The sequence below is a fragment of the Cynocephalus volans genome, chromosome 15, assembly GCF_027409185.1.
Source record: "Cynocephalus volans isolate mCynVol1 chromosome 15, mCynVol1.pri, whole genome shotgun sequence".
Classification (NCBI taxonomy): Eukaryota; Metazoa; Chordata; class Mammalia; order Dermoptera; family Cynocephalidae; genus Cynocephalus; species Cynocephalus volans.
In genome coordinates, this window is record NC_084474.1 from 18681362 (window position 1) to 18704728 (window position 23367).

The 23367-nt window shown below is 43.3% G+C and overlaps 1 pseudogene; it reads left to right on the plus strand.

Annotated features, from left to right (window-relative positions):
• Positions 1-393: 393 nt before the first annotated feature.
• On the plus strand, positions 394-22199 carry LOC134363641 (ribonuclease P protein subunit p29-like; annotated as a pseudogene).
• The last annotated feature ends 1168 nt before the right edge of the window (positions 22200-23367 follow it).

A 23367-nucleotide genomic window follows, 5' to 3' on the forward strand; every position in this document is an offset into this window, starting at 1 on the left:
ATGTGGGCATGTGGGGGGGGCACAGGGCACATGTGAGGGGAGAGAAGACGGCAGAGGAGCACTCGAGGAGCCACCATTAGGGACCCCAGCTGGAGGGTGGAAAAGGGTAAACAGAGGACCTGGCCACTGGGACCATGCAGGACCTGGATGATGAAACTCCACGACGTGGGCAGGAAAACACAGAGATGTTTCGCTGGGCTGCACCTGGTGAAAGGGTTCATCAATTCCCTTGCTGGTGAGGAGTAGACATCAACCTCAGAGCCACGTTGCTTCTAGTTAATGGTATGTGTGTCTGTGTTTACTTGTTTAAAAAACTGTGAGTTCAGACATTCTTAATTAATCCCTTCTTATTTCCCTTTCTTTCTTCTCCCAACATAGTGGACCCTTGGAGGCATGAGTGAGAGCAGCTGTCTGCACCAGTTGCACCCTACCTACAGCAGCCAAGAGTCAGAAGTGCGGAATGGGGCCATCGGCAAGCAGCGTCTCCCCCAGAGCCTGCTCCTGGCACTGCATCACCACGCTGCGGCCCAGGTAAATGGAACCCCAAGCAACAGCCTCTGTCTTTTTGCCCTCTCCTTCTCATGGAGATGACAGGAATGCTCAACTGTGCTCCAGAGCTGTTTCTGCCACAGGTATTTCCAAATTACACAGCAGTGAGTTCTCATACACAGCTGGTAGAAGTGGGATGCGGGGAGCAATTCTGGAGAACGATTCAAAAGTGTAGCTGCATTATATATCTGTATAGGCCATGACACTGCATTCCAGTATCTGCCAGAGAAACTCCTGCACAGGTCTAAGTGGATACAGACATGTGTAAAGATGTACTATTTTGTGTCCCAGGGAGTTGGAAGCAACGTAGGTATCCACTATTTGGGGAATGTGGTAGGAGCTTATAGTGGGCTACCATGCAGCAGTTGAAGCAATGAATGAGCACAGTTCTTTAGAAAGAGTGTTGAATGAAAATGTAAGAAATGGAACAAGATCTCTAGCATTATACCATTTTAATAATGTTAAGAAAAGCGTACACATACAGAAATTACTGTATTTTTACATTTCCAAGGGCAAATTCCTAATATAGGCGTGTCCATTGGGTGGGAAGAGAGGAAGGAGACAGGTCATGGGGATCAAGGACACAGGGGAAAGTTTAGATAAAATGGAAGAAGAAGAGGGTTTGAACTGGTTAATTATGATAATTAATGTGCTATGAACTGAAGAAACAATTAATTCAGTTTTGCACTTAAATTCCTATGTATAAAAGTTCTCTCTCTCTCATATATCTATCTACCTCCCTATAAAATACCATAGTTTATCTGGTGAGAAATACTATAGAAATGCATAAACGCATGTACAATATCACTGTCAACAACCAATCATCAAATACTCTTTAGACCTCTGCTATGAGTGTCGTTTCCCTGTGCTGGGTATGATGGGGGCTTGCAAGACCATGTGGTAGTTTCCTTGTTCTTATGCTGATTGGAAATTCTATGGGAAATAATAGCATGTGGTTCAAAACAGTTTCTAATTTTTTTTTTTTTGGCATAATAACATTTAACTTTTTTAAAAATTTAATATTTTATTTATTATTAGCATATTATTCTTACAAATATTTCTTTATGCCCTTTGCCTGACCTATCACTTCCCAAACCCCTCCCCGCCCTCCCCTCCATCTCTAGTATCCTTATGTTTGCTCTCTTCTTCTGAAGTTCAATGTATTGCAGTGGTCTTTTCTTTCTTTCTTTCCATCATTCCTTCCTTCTTCCCTCCTTCCCTCCCCCGGCCCCCTTCCTTCCTAGCAGCCAATTATGAGTGAGAACATGCAGTATTTCTGTTTCTTTGTCTGGCTTATTTCACTTAACATAATTTTCTCCAGGCTCATCCATGTTGTTACAAATGGCAGAATTTCATTCTTTTTTTATGGCTGAGTAGTATTCCATTGTGTATACATACCACATTTTCTTTATCCAGTCATCTGTTGATGGACATTTAGGTTTGTTCCATATTTTGGCTGTTGTAAATAGAGCTACAATGAACATGGGAGTGCAGGTATCCCTTTGACATGATGATTTCCATTCCTTTGGATATATACCCAGCAGTGGGATTGCTGGATCATATGGTAGTTCTATCTGTAGTTGTTTGAGGAAACTCCATGCTGTTTTCCATAATGGTTGTGCTAATTTACAGTCCCATCAACAGTGGAGAAAAGTTGCCCTTTCCCCACATCCTTGCCAGCATTTGTTATTCTCAGTCTTTTTAATAATGACAAGTCTAATTGGGGTGAGATGACGTCTCAGTGTGGTTCTGATTTGCATTTCTCTGATGACTAGTGATGCTGAGCAGTTTTTCATGTACCTGTTGGACATTTGTATGTCTTCCTTTGAAAAATGTCTATTCATCTCCTTTGCCCACTTTTTAATTGGATTATTTGTGTTTTTTGCTTTATAGTTGTTTGAGTTCTTTGTATATTCTGGATATTGATCCCTTGTTGGATTTATAGTTTGCAAATATTTTTTCCCTTTCTGTAGGTTGTCTTTCCACTCTGTTGATTGTTTTCCTTGCTGTGCAGAAGACTTTCAGTTTGATGTAATCCCATTTATTTTTTTCTTCTGTTGCTTGTGCTTTTGAGGTCTTATTCATGAAGTCTTTGCCCAGTCCTATTACCTGGCCTCAATACAGTTTATAATTAAGGCCCAGACTATTTAAGGCATACTACATGAGCTGCATAAGATTAAACAACAAAAAAGATAATTGGTGAGGACAGGGAGTAGTCAGGGAAAAGTTTATGGAAGAGGAAGCTCTGCACTGGGCTGGGAAGGATGGGCGGGCTGGCTTGGGGGAGGGGAGGGGAATGGATTCTGGGCCGCTGGCGGGAGCGTGAGTGGAGCAGCCAGACCCCATGGCAGGGGCAGATCTGGGGGAGTGCGTGCGCCGTGATCAGTGCAGCGTGCAGCCTCCGGGAACCCCACTTTGCCTCCTGCGGCTCCTCAGGAAGCCATGTGTGGAGCCTCTTGCAGGCCTCTCCCATGCCCTGCTCAGGGTGTGGGCGCTTGAGGGTGGGGTTTGGAGTGTGGCCAGAGCTCCTCTGCTGCCACTGGGGTCCCTTCCACTGCGTTTTCTCTCTTATGCTTGAGGCTGCCTCCCAGCTTCCCCTTGTTGCTCCTTCCATGTGACAATGGGAAGGGGTCATGTTTTAAAGTGACAATTCTATTTTGAAGATATTACATAGAAAATTCTCCACACACCGTGGACAGATCTTCTAGTGATCATTTTTAAAGATCTTTTTGAAAATTAAAAGCGTACGTGCATGAGTTTAAAGAGTCACCAATACTGTGAAGTTTATTAAGAAAATCAGGAGTCCCAAGCCCCCATCCCCTCCATTTGTCCTCACTCAGAGGCCATCACTTAGAGCTATACTGATAGATTCCTTTTGTGTTTACTTCTATATTTTTATTTAATGGGATGATATTGCTACTTTTTGATCTGTCGTTTTAGGCATTATGTATGGACTCCATATTTTGGAGGAAGGGCGTTTAACTTTCTTTTCTCTTCCTTCCTTGACAGTGAATATTTCCCATTCCTCATCTTCCCAGTGTAGTTCATATTATAATTTTGGTTAGACCAGTATTCAGAATATGTTATTCAAAGCTGAGCCATGCAGTGACTATGATTATTTTTTCTTTCACAGGTAATTTTTTGATTTCTCTGGATCTATGCTGTCCAATACAGTAGCCACTAGCCACATGTGGCTACTGAGTATTTGAAATGTAGCTAATGCAACTATGGAACTAATTTTTAATATTATTTAATTTGAATTCTTTATATCTAAATTTTAAAACTGATGGCTTTTGGAAAACTGTTAAGTGTGTTTGGAACATCTTTGGTATGTGACTCACTTTTTCAACTGCACATTTCATGGAAACTAACTACAGCTTGCTATATAGTTTGAATGTCCCCTGCAAAACACAAGTTGAAAGTTAATCCCCAATGTATTGAGAGGTGGAGCCTTTAAGAGGTGAGTGGATCATGAGGCTCTGCCCTTATAAATGGATTAATCCATTCATGGATTAGTAGATGAATGGATTATCATTAGAGTGGAACTGGTGGCTTTAAAAGAAGAGGAAGAGAGACTTGAGCTAGCATGTGAATGTGCTCAGCCCTCTTGCCATGTGATGCCCTGCACCTCCTCTGAACTTTGCAGAGAGTTGCTGCCAGCAAGAAGGCCCTCACCAGATGCTACCTCTTGACTTCGGACTTCACAGCCTCCAGACTATAAAAACTCCACTCCTTCGTTCCTTCGTTCCTTCGTTCCTTCCTTCCTTCCTTCCTTCCTTCCTTCCTTCTTTCTTTCCTTCCTTCCTTCTTTCCTTCCTTCTTTCTTTCCTTCCTTCCTTCCTTTCTTCCTTTCAATTACCTAGTTTCAGGTATTCTGTTATAAGCAACAGAAAACAGACTAAGACATAGCTGAAATCAAGTATTTCTGAGAAATTTTAGTGTGCAAATTGAGATGGGCCGTAAATGCAAATACACACTGGATCTCAAAGATTTAGTATGAAAAGAAGAACATAAAATATCTCACTAATAAATTTTATATTGATTTCATGTTGAATCAATATTTTGCATATATTGGGTTAAATATGATATATTATTAAAATGAACTTATTTGAGCTCTTTTTAAAAATGTGATGACAAAACATTTTAAAGTACACATGGGGCTCACATTGTATTCTTCTGGGTAGGGCTGCTCTGGATGATACCTGTTCTGTTGGTTTACTTATTCGGTTTTCCACACATTTATCAACCTGATTTTATGCCAGCGCTCGAGATACCCTCTTGAGCTGTGCGTCCACAGCAGCCATTCTGTCTCTTCATCTTCCGGGGAGTCTGCGCTGGAGCCCTCTGGAAGGCTTGTTCTCCCACCAGCTGCCGTCGTTCTGCCATCCCCCTTCAAAACATCCTGGGAATTCCCTTTATTGTTCTACTGCATTGAAGCCAGTTTCCTGGATCTCATATCTTCCTCCTTCTTGGTTAATTCTTTTGTTTTATGAAACACATTCTCCAGTAGTTTCCTTAGAAAAATATGTGGGAGGTTAATTTTTGCAGCCTTATATGTCTGAAAATTTTACATATGTCCTTGACATATAGTTTGTCTGGGAAGGTGAGTCCAGTTTGGAAATAATTTCTCAGAATTTGAAAGGCATCGCACCATTGTCTTCTGCGTTGCTGTTGAGAAGTTCTAATTCATTTGATTTCTTATCCTTTGTACATGCCCTTTCTCTTGTGATCTCCCTTCCTCTCTCCCTCCTCCCTGCACCCTCCTTGCAGAATCTTCTTTTTCTTACCAATATTGTGAATTTTCATGATGATGTGACTTGGTGCGGGTAATGCCCTTCAATACTGGGAAGTTTATTTAACTTCATTGGAAAAACTTTGCCCTCCATTTGGTTGGTTCTCTTTCCTTGGAACGCTTTATTATTGTTGGTCTGTAGTGGTCCTTGAATTTTCTTATCTTTTCTCTTTTATGTTCCATCTCAGTCTTTTGCTCTATTTCTAAAAAGTTTCCTGAACTTATCTTCCAACCCTTCTGCTGAGCTATTCATTTATATTGTCATATTTGTAATTTCCAACAGTTCTTTCTTGTTCTTTGACTACTTTTTCTTTTTATTAGCATCTTGTTCTTGTTTTAGGGGTGCATTATCTGCTATATCTCTGTCCCCAAGGACAATAATGATTGTTTTGGATTTTACTTTTCTTTCCCCTGTGTAGTCTCTGTTTCTTCCAGATCCGCTTTCTTCTCGTGTTTGGTCTCTCTTTCATATTAAAGCCTTCCTCAGATGTGTGGTAATCCTGGATTGTTTGTGCACGTGGAGCTGCACAGGGGCTGCATGTCTGTGGGTGGGGTCCTGCTAAAAGTGAACTTCTCAGCTGGGTGGGGAATCCCCAAGAGAGTCACTTTAGGTCTTTCCTCGAGAGCTGTCCAGTTTCCCCAGAAGAGACTCTGCCAATCTCTTGCCTGGAGGGCGATGTCCTGGCTGCCAGCATTCAGGGAGCTGAGTGGCGAAGAGGGCTTGGGATTTCAACATTCAGCAAGTGTACACCCACCATACCCCCCTGTTGCTGTTGGCTGCCTCTGCCAGGTATCTATTTCTGTATAACAAACTTCCCTAAAACTTTGTGGCTTAGAACAACCATTTTATTTTGCTCATGGTTTTTAGCGTCAGGAATTTGATAAGTTTGGCTGGGTGGGTGTGTCTGATCACATGGCCTCAGACGGTGCAGCTGGGATGGAGGGTTCACTTTGGTGCTGGCTTTTCACTCCCATGGCTGGTGCTCCTTGTCCTCTCTGTGTCTGCCTCTCTCTGTCATGCTCTCTCTCTCTCCATGGTGTCTCACCTGCTAGGATCTCTCTGTGTGGACTGGGCTTCTCACAGCCTGGTGGTCTCAGTGTGGTTGTACTTTCTACATGGCTGCTGGCTTCTGATGGGCAGCCAGAAAAAGCTGCCAGTGCCAGGCCAGTTGAGGGGCTATGCCCAGAGCTTCCAGAATATTCTATTGGTCAGAGAAGTTATAGCGTGCCCCTGTCTCCCACCCCCTCCCCACCCCCCAATTCAAGGATATGAAGAAATGGACTCCTCTTTATGGAAGAGGAAGGTCACATTGCAAATGAGCGTGTGGGTTGAGAGATTTGTCATCTCTGGAAAATTTAACCTGCCATACTTCCCAGATTAAAGTTGATTTAAAAAAAAATTTTTAGAGAGCATGATTTTCATGTGATAGGAGTATTTATCAGTTGTTTCCTCTTTATAGTTAGTCTCTATGGTGTCCTTTCAACCTGTTGAAACCTTGTTGATAAGTTTAACACAACCTTAAAGATTGTGTGAAACTTATTCTCTGCTTTTGGGAATAAGTTTATTTCATAGATAAATATTTGCTCCAAGTCTTCAAAAATTGTGTGTGTGTGTGTGTGTGTGTGTGTGTGTGTGTGTGTGTGTGTGTGTGTGTGTGTGTGTGTAATAAATCTTTGCATGTTTTCTGTGATTTTTATTTTTATTTGATTTTCTTTTTCCCTTAGAAAGTGCTCTATATTCAGTCTGGAGCCTTGAGGTGGTTTTGTTAGCGATTGTGCTGGTTCCTGTTCTCTTAGTCCCAAAGGGGAAATTTTAAGTTTTTATTTTACTTGGCAGTTTTATTTTCTCCACTTAAGGATCTGTTCAGCTGGGAGAGGTTGGTTGGAAGGCAGTTTTGCCTCAGGAATTCAGTGCTTTTTCAAGTAGATCCTGGTGAGCTTCTGTGGGGAGATGCTGGTGGGGTCATTCTCCCATGTCCCCCATGTCTCTGTGAGTCCCTCCTGGGTGGCTGCAGGCTCTGTTTGTGAGGCACTGGCGTAGTTGCTAAACTGCTCTCATTTGCCAGCACCAACTGTCCCTCAGCCCCATTCTCTTCCAGTTCAAGTTTGAGAACTTTCCAGATCTTTGGGGGGAATTTCACCCACTGGCTTCCTACAAGGTCTTTTTTTGTTGATGTCAAATAGTGGCTGTCAGTACTTTGATCTATCTCTTTCTACCAGCACCAAGTCATGCAGACTTCCTCAAAGTTTCTAGCTCATTGATACCAATCTTCTTTATTTCACATTAAGGTTATAGACTTTGTCCCTGCTTAGTATAGCTCTAGAATCCTTTCTATGGGATTTTGCAAGGGAGAACATTAAACAAGTCACCTCAAATGACCATCTTTTAAGTCTCATTTGTCACTTGGTTCTTGGTTTTAAAGTCAGTCAGGTTTACTAAGAAATGCTCTGAAGATTTGATTATGCTTAAAAGAGTGAATATTTTATTTTCCACAGCTGAGAAGAGGGGCAAATGTCTGCAGCAGTGGCTCTCACTCCTGACTGCACAGCAGGACCAGCTGCAGGGCACTGATGAAATGCTGATGTCCAGACTGTATCCCCAGAGCATGTGGTTTCATTGGCTTGGGATGGGCCCTGTCATCAGCTTTCATAAAGACTCCATGGGTAGTTTTGGTGCTCAAAGTGCTGAGAACCATAGATCTCAGAGAAATGGGGGCTTGTCCTAAGCCTGTGAGTGCCCTTGCAATGGGGAAAAGGGGGAAAAGGAAATAGTAGGAGTAAAAAGAAGACATCACAGGAGAGAGGAAAAGCACGGGATTTAGTGCCTGTGTTTGATTCCCAGCTCCTCAACTGAAGGCCTGCCTAACTTTGTATCATTTCTTTGAGGCCCCATTTCACTCTGTGTAAAACAGCAATAATGATATATACCTCATGGCATTGATACAAGACAAAGTTGCATGTCTATAAAAGCAAATATTGGTTATTTTTTTAAAAAGGAAAGAAAGAAATCATAGTGTTAGAAAAGGGAGAAATAACATGAAAGAAAAGAAATTCATAAGATTGAGAACGATTGTCCTTTTGTTGGTTGTCAGACCTTGGCCATTAATGTAACTCACTTATTTTTTAATGGAAAGAAACTGCAGGGGACATCCCAGAAGGGAACTGAGAGAGGCTGAAATGTGGGTCCTGGCTCTCTGAATGCTTCCTTAGCCCTAGACGCAGTCATAATTCCAGCGATCAGCTCACAAATACCACCCTTATGTTATCCATATTTTCTGCCCATTCTCCCAAAATACCACCTGCAATGTAAACTTGGATTGATAGGTAGGTGGAGTAAGTCCTAAAGAAGTCTTCTCTTTTTTTAGATAAAGTTTGTGCAAAGACCTCATGCCTAACTGGAGGCAAGTCTCTATCATGAGGCATCCATTAGCCTCTCTACTTTGCCTTCCTAGGCTGCTTCCACAAATATAGTAGATTCCCCTTATCCAGGGTTTCGCTTTCTGCAGTTTCAGTTACCTGTGGTCAACCACAGTCTGAAAATTTTAAAATGGGAAATTCCGGAAATAAACAATCTATAGGTTTTTAAATTGCTGCCGTTCTGAGTTGGGTGATGAAACCTCACGTCATCCTTCTCTGTCCTGCCTGGGACATGGATCATCCCTTTGTCAGCTTCTCCATGCTGTTTACGCACCCACCTGTCACTCACTCACTAGCTGTCTCTGTCGTCAGATCTATTATTGTGGTATTGCAGTGCTTGTGTTCAAGTCACCCGTATTCTATTTAAGAATAGCCCCAAAGCACAAGAGTGTGATGCTGGCAATTTGGATATGTCAAAGAGAAGCCTTAAAGTGCTGCTTTTAAGTAAAAACTAAAGGTTTTGACTTAATAAGGAAAGAAGAAATCATATGCTGAGGTTCCTAAGATCTGTGGTAAGGAGGAAGCTTCTATGCATGAGATTGTGAAGATGGAAAAAGAAGTTCATGCTGGTTTTGTTGTCACATCTCAAACTGCAAAAGATAGAGCCACAGCACATGTTCAGTACTCGGTGAACATGGAAAAGGCATTAAATTTGTGGGTGGGAGACATAAACAGAAGTGTGTTCCGATTGACAGCAATTGAGTTTGGTATTATTTGAGGTTTCGGGCATCCACTGGAGGTCCTGGAACGTATCCTCCATGAATAAAAAGGGAATAGTGTAATTCATTCATAGTTGTAATTAATATGTCTCAGTACTATTAGATTTTGTGGGAAAACAAGGATTCTGCTTCTTATTTCCCTTCTCCTTTGTAATAGGTTAAACTATACATTCCTCAAAACATATGTCTCCAGCACCAAGACTGGATGTCCAACAATTCAATTCTCACACTAACAACCTAGAGTTAGCGCAGGCCCCACAGGTTAAGGGCTCAGTCCCACAAGACTGCCCCAATTTCAGATGCCAGTCGCTGGTCTCAGGCTACCTGTACTTCTGACTGAGCAGCTATAAATCAAAAGTTCCCAAATCCCTCTCCCTCCCTCAGGTTCAAAAATTTGCTAGATTGGCTTACAGAACTCAGGAAAACCATATACTTATGTTCACTGGTTTATTATAAAGGACAAAACTCAGGAGCAGCCAGATGGAAGAGATGTATAGGGCTAGCTGTGGTGCAGGGACACAGAGCTCTCAGGCCTTCTCTAGGTGCACTACTTTTCCAGCACCTCAGTGCATTCACCAGCCCAGAAGCTCTCCCAATCTCATTGTGGAAAGGTTTTTATAGAGCTTAATCTCCAGCCCCTCCTTTCCCTTCTTGGAGGTCAGTGGGTAGGGCTGAAAGTTCAACCCTATGATCTTTTCTGTGAACAGCCTATCCTGAGGCTCTGTAGGGGTCCTACCTTAAGTCACCTCGTTAGCATAAACTGTGGTATGGACAAAAGGGGCTCATTATAAATTACAAAAGACATTTTTTTTTTTTTTTAAAGATGACCGGTAAGGGGATCTTAACCCTTGACTTGGTGTTGTCAGCACCACGCTCAGCCAGTGAGCGAACCGGCCATCCGTATATGGGATCCGAACCCGGGGCCTTGGTGTTATCAGCACCGCACCCTCCCGAGTGAGCCACGGGCTGGCCCCACAAAAGACATTCTTATCACTCAGGAAATTCCAAGGGTTTTAGGAGCTCTATGTCAGGAGCCAGGGACAAAGACAAAATATATTTTTGTATTATACCACAGCTTGGTACCTATAAATGTGATCTAATTTGGAACTGGGGTTTTGTAGTTGCAATTAATCTCGAGATGAGATTATTCTGGTTTTAGGGTGGGACCTAAATCCAACAACTGATATCTTTATAAGAGACTGAAACTGAGAGACAGACCCAAACACACAAAGGGGAGAAGGCCATGTGAAGATGGAGGCAGAGAGTGGAGTTTTGCTGCCACAGGACAGAAAATGACTGAAGCTACCAGAAGCTGGAAGAGTCAAGGAAGTATTTGGAACCTTTGGAGGGAGCATGGCCCTGCCAGCACCTTGACTTTGGACTTCTGGTCTCCAGAACTGTGAGAATAACCTTTTGTTATTCTGAGCGCCAAATTTGTGGTAATTTGTTATGGCAGTCCTGGGAAACTAACACATTCTTTCTTGCCACCTTTTCCTCCTTTTCCTTCCTCCTCCTTCAGCTAATTATAAAGTTTAAGAAACCATTCTTTTTCTCAAGAGGGATCTAATTATGCTGCAGCACTGAACACATGTCCCAGCAGAAGTTAAATGATATGCAAGTAAAATGACCAGACAGGACCATAAGATGGAGATGCCAGAGCCACCAGCAGCTGTGCTAAGTGAAAAGTGCATACAATAAGTACAGGGGCGTCAGGAGCTTCTCTGCCCTCAGACTCATTCTTTCTCTCCATCAAACATTTCTTAATCCTCAGAACTTATTTTCTTTCTTGATGCTGTGGAAGATGCACCTCATTTAGCGATGGCCCTTTGGTTTCTCAATTTTGACTTTCCAGAAAGTCTCTTCTAGCTTTGTGTTTTTTTTCCAGATTATGTTACCAGCCCATTTTATACTTTTCCTGCCTCCTAAAGGGATGTTTAGAATCCATGTGACAATGATGGCAGAAAAAGATCACTGGGTTGTTTAATTCCTCATGAGGGACCAGAAAGAAATGAAGACCCATATCTATAAAATGCTTTTTCGTGTTTGGAAAAAACATGTACTTTGAAACTTTAATTAATAATTATTTTCCCTGTTTTATTTCTAAATCATTCAAGCACTCTTGGGTGATGTCACAGGAAGATGGTGGACTAGGAAGCTCTGGGAATCTGCCTCTCCACAAAAACAATTGAGTTGGCAGGAACTGTCTGAAGCAACTATTTTGGAACTCTGAGGTCCAACAGTATACTTGCAACATCCAGGGGAGAGCTTGATAAAGAAGCTGGTAATTTTCAGTGAATTTTAGCCTTCTGTCCAGTAGCAACTACCACCGTCCATCCCCATCCTCCATCTTGTGGCTGTCTGCCGTGGGGACAGTGGCATGCATTCCTGGTGTAACTTTCTGAAGCCAGGGCAGGCAATAGAAACTTGCTCCTTCAAAAATTGGAGTTGTGTGTTTTAATTGCTGATCATTGCTTTTGATCACTGAGGGGCTGGCACAGAATTTGGTCATTGTTTCAACCCCCATAGGCTGAAGCAGTTTCTGACGGAATTTAATAAGACAGGCTCCCCTTGCCCCCTCAACTCCTTCCACCCCTTTTGGGAAGCAAACATATAAGGAAATCTTTGTCAGGTCATTGGCTGACTGCAGAGAGAACAGAACAGAAACTTCATTGACCACACAAAACAAGGAATATACATGCTGCATGTACAAAGGTTCTGAATGGGATTAATACCTGGTTACTCCCCAGAAACCATGGAGGACAGAAGGCAGTGAGTGGTATGACATATTTGAAGTCCTAAAAGAAAAAATTGGCAACCAAGGATTCCTATATCTGACAAAACTATCTTTCAAGAATGAAAGAGAAATTAAGATATTTACAGATAAACAAAAGCCGAGGGAGTTTACTGCCAGTAGACCTCATATAAGAAATGTTAAAGGGAATCCTTCAGGCTGAAATGGAAGAACAGTAGAGTAAATTGAAACCATAAGAAAAAATAAAGAGCACTAAGAATTAAGGACAGAGACTATAGTGGGTTAAGGTAACTATGCAGGTAAATATAAAATCCAGTATCATTGTACTTTTAGTTTGGTTTGTAACTTCTCTCTTTTTCCTGTGTGATTTAATAGGCAAATGCATAAAACAATAATTCTAAGCCTATGTGAATGGGCATACAATCTATAAAGATGTAATCTGTGACAATAACAATATCAAGGGGGAGGAATGAGGATGTTTACAAGCAGAGTGTTTGCATATTATTGAACTAATTATTATTTGCATAATAAGTTGATATTATTCAAACTATGTTGTGATAAGTTTACAATGTCAATTGTAATCCCCAAGGTAACCACTAAGAAAATAACTACAAAAGTACAAGAAAGGAAAGAAGAAGGGGAAGGGGACCAAAATGGTGCGCTACAAAATCAAACACCGTCACACCGTCAAAACCGTTCTGCATTTTTTTAGAGTACTTTCTAATGGTTTTTTTTATTAATTCTCACAACCCAGCTTGTGTGAGAGGAATCAGTTATATACTTGGCTTTGACATCTTAGAGAACTTAGCTGTGAAGTAGTGCATTGAGCCAGTTTTATAAGGCCACGTGCAGACTTGGGGTTAAGGAAAGAACACAATAGAATGGAGAAAGCATTAGACTAGAAGCCAGCAGAAGTGGTTCTAGTTGCCTGGGTTATTTGCGCTAGTGAGCCATGTGACACTGGACAACTCTGTTTTCTTATCTCTGAAGGGAGGATGTTGAACTAGATGATCTCAAAGGTCCCTTCCAGCCTGATGCTGAGCACCCAGGTTTGCTTGCATCCCCCTCAAGAGGGTGTGCCCTTGGGATTGAAGAACACGAGTAACTGAGGCTGCTTTCTACTCAATTCCAGTACAGATGTGCACTCTCTGAGGCTAATTTTATTTTTTGCTTATTTATTTTTTAAGTTTTATTTTATTTTAAATTGGCACTGCTTTCATTTGAAGCTTTCCCCAAGCTCATGTTGGAACTTAACCCCCAATATGGTGGTGGAGGGTGGGGCCTTGGAGAGGAGGTGATTGTATCTTGAGAACTGTGCCCTCAAGGATGGATTGATCCATTCATGGAGTAATGGGTTGATGGTTTAATGGGTGGTCATGGGCACGGCTCCGATGGCTTTATAAGGAGAGTGAGTGAGAAGGTTAGCTCTCACTTGCTCAGCCCCTTCTTGCCATGTGACATCCTGTATTGCTGTAGAGAGTCACAACCAAGAAGGAGGCCTTCACCAGATGTGCCCCCAGGACCTTGGACTTCCCAGCCTCCAAATGTAAGACATAAATTTCATTTCTTTATAAATTACCCAGTTTCAGGTATTCAATTATAAATAACTGGAAACGGGCTAATACAGTCACATAATCATAGTACTCTGAGGCTAATTTGAAAAGAGAGGAAAGTATCTCATGGCCGGAAGGACCTTGAGAAATGACTTTTAGTACTGAAGCAGGAACATCTATAGCAGTACCAATAGCTTCTGTGAGATCTGTGAGTCAGGTAAGGCAGGCATCCAATTCAAGTAAAAGAATATTTATTGAGAATCCTTAGTGTGCCAGGCAATGTGCTCAGATCTGCGTACAGAAAGGTAAGAGCGAGTTCTGCCTTTATCCAGCCCACATAGTACATCTGCCCCTGGTCAGGAAACTGGTGCTTAGAAAGGCCGGGTTTTGTGAATGAAATCACGCAAGAAGAAGCATAGCTGGGGCAGGAGGCCAGGTCCGATTTCTAGACCAGAGAGCTTGTCGCGCTCCCAGGCTGTCCTGGTTCAGCCTATGCACCACTCTCATGGTGTCCAGAAGAGGCAGTTGTAGAGAGCTCCTTCTGGAAATAAAAACTCTGGTCTGGTGCACCTGATGGGAGGGATTTTATTTCTAATCAGTAGCCTGAGTATCTTATGTGGAAGTTAATGCTTACTTCCTCTTGTTCTATTTAATTGAAAAAGACACAGCCCCTGCCTTTTTTCGCTTCTGGTCAGCCACAAAGTTCCTCATTTAACACTTTGCAGAAGCTGTAAATACAGCACCCTCGGGGCAGGGCGAGGCAAGGAGGGAGAAGTTGAACTACTGACCTAAGCCCTGTGAGATCTTCTGGGCCAAAGAACTGCTTGGCTTGAGTTCTGGTGCTGGGTTTGCAAAGTGTGCACTTTCTTCATCTGGAGGTGAAGAAACATGCCTGTTTCCTCGCCTAGGCCTTGGTGAACACTTGAGTTTTAAAAGGCCTTGCCTTTTCTTTAACCATTACATTAACCCTTAACTAATTATTTTAATGGGTGTTGGCATGGATATCTATTTTAATTTGGTATCAGTTTGTCACATCTTTGAAATCATTTTACATCTCTTACATTATAAGACGCCAAGCAAGAATTGTGTGGTCAAAGGAGAATTAAGGATAGGGACTATAGTGGGCTGAATGGTGGCCCCAAAGACATCAGGTTCTAATCTCTGGAACCTGTAAATATTACCTTATTTGGAAAAAAGGTCTTTGCAGATGTGATTAAGCTGAGGACTTTGAGATGCAGAAATCATCCTTTTGAGGGGGCCCTAAATGCCATCAAAACATCCTTATCAGAGTGAGACCAAGGGGGATGAATAGTGGAGTGATGTGGCCACAGGCAAAGAAACGTGACAGCCACCAGAGCTGGAAGAGGCAGGGAATGGATTCTCATCTAGAGTCTCCAGAAGGATGGCCCTAAAGACACCTTGATTTTGGCCCGGTGACGCTGATGTTGAACTTCTGGCCTCTAGAACTGTGAGAGAATAAATTTCTACTGTTTGAAGCCACCAAGGTTGTGGTAATTTGTTGCAGAAGCTGTAGGAAACTAATGCAAGGATGAAAAAGCACAGGCCTCCATTGTAAGAGCAGTCTCAGAAAGCCTGTGGACTCCATCTTAGAAAAATGGTTTTACATTATACATTAGAATGCATAGAATGATGCAGCAAGCCAAATATATTGCAGTACAGTTGTAAGAACATAGGAAAACAAATTTGTGCAGCTTTGAACATATTAATCAAGATAATGCATTTCAAATTCAGGAAAGTTAAACATGATTTTATTTTTGAAAGATATCGGTGTGTTTCAGAACAGGCCGTTGCTCAGCTTGGATCAGCACACTGCACTGTGTAGTGGCCTGCAAAAAAAAAAAAAAAGGTTGAGATCACGTGTCATCTGCCTGGAGGTCTAATATCCACTATTGTTTTGAAGTTGTGATGAGAGTCAACAGTGTTCCAAGATGCAATAATTGCAATGGAAGTGTGAAAATATCTGGTGTTCTCTGGTGACTAAGTTATGGGAACTGTTCTGTGGTTTGTTGCCTACATCTGTAATTGCAGGAAATGCTAACTTTTGGTTCATGAACCTCAGGCACCAGATCCCCGGCTCAGAGGGAAGGGAAGGAAGAGCTGACTGGCTACAATGAGTGGGAGCCAGATCTGCAGGGAGGCCAAGGAGGGCTGGCATTTGCAAGGACAGCAGCATGTGCAGGAGCGGGACCCTCATGCAGACCCCCGGAGAGGCAGCAGGCGATAAAGCAGGCACGGCAAATTGGAGAGGGTGTCACGTTGACTATGAAATATGATGGATTAACAGCCAAGGCTGGCGGAGTGACCTGCTTTCAGACACTTCATTTAGAAGTTATCATATTGCTGGGTGCTTCTTATAATTTGTGATGATGCTGATTGTGATAAATCATGAGTTTCTGGCAAACTCCGCAAGCCTGCTCCAATGGCTGAACAGAGAAAATGTCTAATTCTATGGGAACATTCATGCCACGAACAAGAGCGAGGTTCTGGCCATAACAACAGAACGCTCAGTCAGTGAACAAAGTAATTAAATCAGGCTAATTAAATCACAATAAAAATAATTTTAATTTAATTAATTTCTCTGCACTGATTGAACATTATGTTGAAACCAGGAGACTTTCTGAACACTAATAGAATTTAGGAGCTGGGATACCAAAGTTGTGGTCACTGGTGTGGTACATGGGTTATTGTTGAGGGAATGAAATTAAATACATTTAATGAGATGCTGAGATGTTGACCGAGCCACAAATAGAAAATGATTTTGTAATGAAGATGATGGGGTCTCTTCCTTTCCCAGTTAGGTTTCTGTATGAAGCAGGGCAATAAATGTCAAATTTGGTAATCATTTAAAAGGTCTAGATAAAATAGATGGTGCACAGTTGTCTCACTTTGTCAGGATTGGAGGGGAGCCCTTAGTTTAGGAGCTCAGAGGTGAAGGGAGGTACCAGGAACCCTTGCCTATAGTCAGCTCTACCCTCAGCCCCTGGTACCTCATAAAGGTCCTAGAAGCATTAGAACTGAAATTCTGTAAGGTCCCAATCAAGGACTAAACTAATGGCAATAAGTTTTTAACAGCAGCATGAAAGATTAAGTGAGACATATAGAAGGACTTCCTGTCTGGCACAGGTATTAACCAATAACCAGTTACTACTTCTTGAAAATGTGAACCATGATCCCGTCTCTCCCCTGTGCCTTATCCCCAGGGCTAAGCAGAGACACTTACACTAGCTGGTACTGAAATAATTATTATTAAATTGAATTATTGAGGTCTCTTAAGGAGTTTTTTCCCCTTAAATCTTGAAAATTAGAATAGATACTCTTCTGGAGTTGTTTAGACATTGTTCAGTTTATAAGCAGGAGGATACTCACAAGACAACCTCTCAAGGTCATCTCCCTGAGACCAATTTTGTCATGTAAGCAACACTGGAAGTCTAGTGTGTGTTAGCAGGCGCCCACATAATTACGAACTGTGATTTTAGAGGAGTCCTGTGATTTGGATCTCAATATTATTTATCATGCACGTTATTTTAATTAATATGTTGTGTGTGTGCCAACATTTGAGCCAGACCTCATTATGACTAGTCGGGGCACTGCATTGTTTGTTGAGTAGAACTGTTTTCCGGGATGCAGCTGGTTTCCCTCCCTGGCAGCCAGGGAGGACGAGGGAACCAAGGAACCAGCATTTGCAAAAGCCTTTGAGGCCAAGGAGGTGTGCAGCGATCCTCTGTCTTAGACCACTAACCAGCAAGGACTTCTTTCTCCATGCAAGGGAGAGGGTATGGACAGGCCCCAAGGGAGGGCCCTAGAGGCTGAAGGAGCTTCCCCAGGGAGAAGGAAAGGGGATCAATGTTTGTGGGGTCTGAGTGCTGCACACAAGTCCCGGGAATGAAAGTGTCCGCGTGCCTTGGCAGAGAGAATTGGTACCTTTCCTGTAGTCTGTTGTTATATGATTGGGCACATAGTGTGAAATCCATGATAGTACGATGTCCATAAGCTACCTCCACAATACTCAGAGCCCCCTGCTCCTCCTAACGCTCGGCCAGTAGGACCTGTGGGCAGTTCTTCTTCCTGGTGGAGCTACCCTCACCCCCCACTCCAGGTTTGGAACATGACATTTTCCAGTAGGGGAATTTTGTCTTTCTGGAAAGAACCTCTAGCTTAACCTACATTCCAGCCAGTTCATTGGGCCACTGGCCCCAGCCTGGCCTGCACCCTGACCAGACCACCAAACGGCCTCCCCCACCAAACGTCCATCCTCACGAGCAGGTAGAGTGGTGCAGGTGACCCCAGATAGTCCCTTTCTCCCTAGGATATCTTTCCCATTCTAGCACCTGCTGCCCACCAACGTGAAGCTTCTTGTGTTGGTGTTTGCTAATGAGAGCTATAACCCTAGTGGCTTTAACTGTTTTCCCTCACTGGCGTAGATTGTTTATTTCATTTTTTAAAAAATGCTTCTAATAATAGTATTTAACCTTCATTTGAGGTCAAATATGTGCCCAGCAATGTGCTAAGCACTTTACATGGATCATCACATTTGATGCTCACAGCAACTCTATGGAGGCAGGTGTTATTTTTATTCCCTTCTTATAGATGAGGAAATGGTGGCCTGCAGAAGTTAAGTAACCTATCCCAGTCACAGCTGGGACATTGCAGAGCTGCTCCTGGAATCTAGGTCCCTCTCTTTCCAGACTCTCTCCTGCTACCCTCACGCTGCCTTGGGAAAGAATATGCCATGGAAATGTGTTCTGTGTGTGTTCTGTGATTCTGCTCCCAGCACACAGCTCCTACCAATATGCATGTGATCATCTGCATCCTTTGCCCAAGCACCACGGTCCTCCCCAAATCCTTCTTTTCAACCCAGAAAGCCATTTTACAGAAGGAAAATTTTGGACCAACTAAGAATGTTAGGGCTATTTTTTTTTTTTCTCTCAGAAAGTCAGTTAACTACACACTGTGCATCTGTATTGGTCCAAAGATTCTGTCATGGGAGGAAATCTCTTTAAAGGATTTGACTGGGAGACCTGAGCATGTCTCCAACACTGGGCTTTTCAAGGCTGCAAGTCCTGGCCCCAGTGCATTCCTGATGTCCTGACACCTAGCTGTGCCTGACAGACCCAACCAGGCCAGCAGCAGGCAATAGACGGTCTCAGTCTACCAGCTCAGAGAGCTCCACCGTGATTGCCTCTGGTCTCCTGTCTTTGATCTCTTGCTCCCTTTGCCTCTGCTTGTTTTTTCTCTTTTTCTCTGCAAATTGACTTTGTCCACTCTATTCTCCAATGCTGGACCAGCCACTCCCTTTCCTGTCTTCCTTACCATGCAGTGGGCTCCACACTATGATGGTTCAGGTGGCTTTCGCCTGCTTCATCATTCTCTGCTGAAAAAGAATCATAATAGAAAACGCAAGAAGAGAAAATATTTACCACTTCTGAAATGGCTTGATTTAATGAAATAATGTTTTGGGGCATTTGGATTGAACCCATGTAATTGTAGGTTGTGAAGTATAATAGTAGCTCATGCAGGGATATCATTTTGTGCTCTTTTACTTTCAAGTTTTTGTTAATCCAGTGGGTTTGGTGGAATTAGAGGGCTGCTGTGGAAAAAAAAAAAAAAAAAAAAAGCCTGAGCAACCTGCTGGCGAGAGAACAGCCTGTCAAACTAGCAGGTAGCTGCACGTTCAGCCTTTATCCAACGTACAATAAGGGCAGTCACCAGGGCCTGTAGAAAGAGTATTGAACTGTCGACACAGGACGTTTTTGTTGAAAGTAGTCCTTTTGATTTCATCTTCCCAGGCTAATGTAATAAAAACAGACATTATGGAACATATTTATCTCAGTTTGATAGGGACCATCGTGAATACCCTGCGACATGTGCAGTCAGAAAGGTTGTCCAACTGCTGCTGGTGACTTGGAAGGTGATTGTTGATCCAGAGGTTGTGGACACCATATCCCAGATAAGGATGGATGGCGGTCAAGGGAGCCAGCCAGTGGTCACGGGAGCCGGCCAGTGGTCACGGGAGCCGGCCAGTGGTCACGGGAGCCGGCCAGTGGTCACAGGAGCCGGCCAGTGGTCACAGGAGCTGGCTGGTATGTGACAGTGTCGCCATGTTGTTTCTACTAGGAGACTACTGAACTTCTAAAACAGTCTAAATTTTGGTCCCCAGACCACTTTCTCTGTTAGCAAAACCTTGAGTGGTTACCTCCAAGGAAGAAGAAAGGACAATAAAGCGAAAAAATCCCAAACTTATTTTTGCTGATTGAATGGTCGTTTCTATAGAAACAGAAACAGAGGCAGGAACCAGCCAAGCGCAGCCTGGGTCAGTGGCCTGGTTTGCGTCAGCTTCCCATTTTCCATATTCCCGAATCCCCTACTCTTGGACTCTGGGAGTTTATGAACTCAGTGGGGACCGTTTGCAGAGAAAAGAACTTCACATAACTTAAGAATTTAGGAGTTTCCTCCAAACAGAAAGCTCACAGAACTTAGGCCAACTCTGGCATTTGGAAGGATTCAAACTTACTAAACCTTCTAATTTTCCTTAACTACTTGAAGCATTGCAAGTTTGCTCTAACATGGTAAACATTACTCCCAGCATTTATTTGTGCAGTTGCTAGGGGGCTGTTTCTCATGCGCTCACTAAAGGGCAATGAAAGGAACTGCTTATTCTCCATCACTTATATCCTGCCGTGAGTTTACAGGTAACATTGGGCTGGGTGTTAACGATGGGAACACGTGAGTAACTGCAGACTGAATTTGAAACAGAGAATATAAATATAATTCCTCACACTTAATAGAAAGTCTGACTTGATATTTCTTTGAGACTCCAAAGGCTTATGTCTCATTGTTTTAATAATTACTGTTGAAGTCACTGTACTTTATGAATTAATTTTCTCATGTATTCAATTTAGTAAGATGCCTTTGAGCAGCCACTGTGTGCCAGAGTTCAGGTACTGACAAGACACAGTTGCTGTCCTCAAGCATGTTACAGTCCAGAGGTGTTTCTAAGACAATGCAGATGGTTATAGTATAGTGTGATGAGCACTGTCGTAGAGAGATGCACAGGGTGCAGGAGGGGAGCTGCAGGCTCAGCATGTGTGTGCGCATGCGTGTGTGTTGTGCAGGCGTGCCTATGCTCATGGGTGTTTAGAAGTGCATAATTTAGGAGTAGGCTTCCGGATGGAGATGTCTAAAATAAATCTTGAAGGATAAATAGTAGGCAATGAAAAGGAAATGGGTTACATCCTAGATAAGAGGATTAAAAAGAGCAAGTGGCATTCTGAGAACTACCAGTTACTGTGTTAGTGAGAGCTGTGGTTACTTGGGTAGTGGTGACAATTGAGTCTGGAGAAGTTGGCAGTGCTCTTGTGCTTCATGCTGAGGAGTTTATTTGTCGAAGAAGGAAGGAAGGAAAGAAGGAATGACAGCAGAGTCACTGATGAACAGGAAAGGATCTAAGATTTATTTTCTGCTTGTGCCCAGTGACTTTAATATTTAACCTCTGAAATTCAATTTCCTCATTTACGAAAAAGAGATATCCCTACTTCATATGAGATGAAGTAGGCTATGAGGAATGATATGAGAGTCAAATGAGATACTGGTTGTCCACTGTGCATAATGCTTAGCCTCGGTCCCCAGGAACCTGTCGCTCCACCGGAAACTTTGACTGGATTGACTGGTGGTCCAGGGAGCTGAACCAAGTGGAGCAAGGGAAGGAGTGAGCAAGGTCAAAGGACACGCCATCAGAGCGCACCAGAAGTGGCCCGAGAGTGACAAGTGTGATCTGCCATGCCCTTTCTCAGAAAGACGCAAAAGAGTTTGAGGTCCAGTACGGGGGAGCCCAGTGGCCTTTCTGAGGACCTTCCTGAAGCGAAGCGCACCTTGTATCAGCCAGCAGGTCCGTGAGGGTCGGCTGCGGCAAGGTGTTCACTTGTCTGAAGCGAAAGGGTAAGAGAAAGAAATCCAAAGTGTTCTCTGCCAGGCAGAGGACGAAGCTGCGGCTCTTTGACATTGAACCAGAGCAACAGAGATGCAGGCTTTTTCTCCCTCTGCGTGAACTCTGGAAGCGGAACAGCCAGGCCCTCTGCAATGGTCTCAAGCCAGACATGCAGCCACCGGTGATTCAGGCCAAGCTGTTGAGGGCAGATCTTCACGGAGCTGTTATTTCAGGTGCAAAATCCAAATGCCCCTCTTATGTGGGTGTTACAGGAATCCTTGAGCAGGAAACAAAGCACGTTTTCAAAATTATCGCCAAGGAAGACCACCTAAAAGTTATCCCCAAACTAAACTGTGTGTTCACTGTGGAAATTGATGACTTTATTTCCTACACTTATGGGAGCCAATTGCAGCTTTGGTCAAGTGAGTGGTCTGTGAAGAAGTTCGAAGCAAAGGGAATAATTGACCTGTGAATTCTTTGCTACCTAAGGCAGTTGTTTATGACAGCTGAAAATTGGAAATACCCCAAATACCACCTTTTGGTGAAGAGACAGTTAAGCCGATTCTGTTATAGATCACCTCCAGCCAGTGAAAATCAGAGGTAAGGACATTTAATGACATGGGGAGATGCACAGCGTCCTGAGTGAGTAAGTCAGGGAACAGAGGAGTTTATATTTCCAGGGAATCTTAATTTTGTATTACTCCTGTGGAGAGAAAAGACTGGGAGAAAACAAATCGGGATTACCACTGGTCGACTTAACAGTAGGATCATGAGGTTATTCCTTTTATATACTTTTCTGTGTTTTCTGAATGTTCTATGATGAATCAGTTGTTTATGTAATAATAAAATACCCGCTCGGGCATTAAAAAACGAGGTACTGATGTAAGGTACTTAGCACAGTCCCTGGCACCTCATTCAGGCTCCATGACAGTGGTCATTATCATTAAGGTGTGCGTGGAGGAAAAGCGCTGGAGGGAAAGTGTCCCAAGAGACTATGGCGGCCTGAGATGGGCAGGGCCAAGATGGGGCGCAGACGGAGAAGTGGATCTGAGAGCTACCTGGGGACACACAGTCGGTGGAGCTGGTGAGGAAAGCATATGTGGGCAGTGAGGCAAAGAGGCAAGAATGGCTTCCATGTTTCTGGCTGGGTGTGTGGTGGTCCCTTCGTTGACACAGACACAGAGCAAGGAGCAGGGAATGTTGACAAAGTGAAAGACATACAACACCAAAACCCCAATCCATTCTAGAACTGCAGAACTTGTTTTACAAAACTGGACTGAAATCAGGACCATGCAGACCAGGGGGTGTGTTGACTGGGGGGATGCAGAGACATCTCAGTGGGAGTAGGGGGCGGGGGGTTGTAGCAACCCTCCTCCATGCCTTGGGACACCTGCATGTCTTCTCCGCAGCCTGCCTGCCAGCGACTGGAGGCTGGGCCTGCTTCTGCCCAGCTCACCAACCACTCGTAAGAATCACATCAGTGCCGTCGGCCCAGGTTTCTCACTGCAACCCATGACCTGGGATGCTGGTAACCTTTGATCTTCCCTGCACACCAGATAAGCGCCATTATATATATACTTGCTGCTGGAAAAAGGGAAAGAGTTATGAATCCTGCTTCTTAGTGTTCTAGCCAGAGCAAT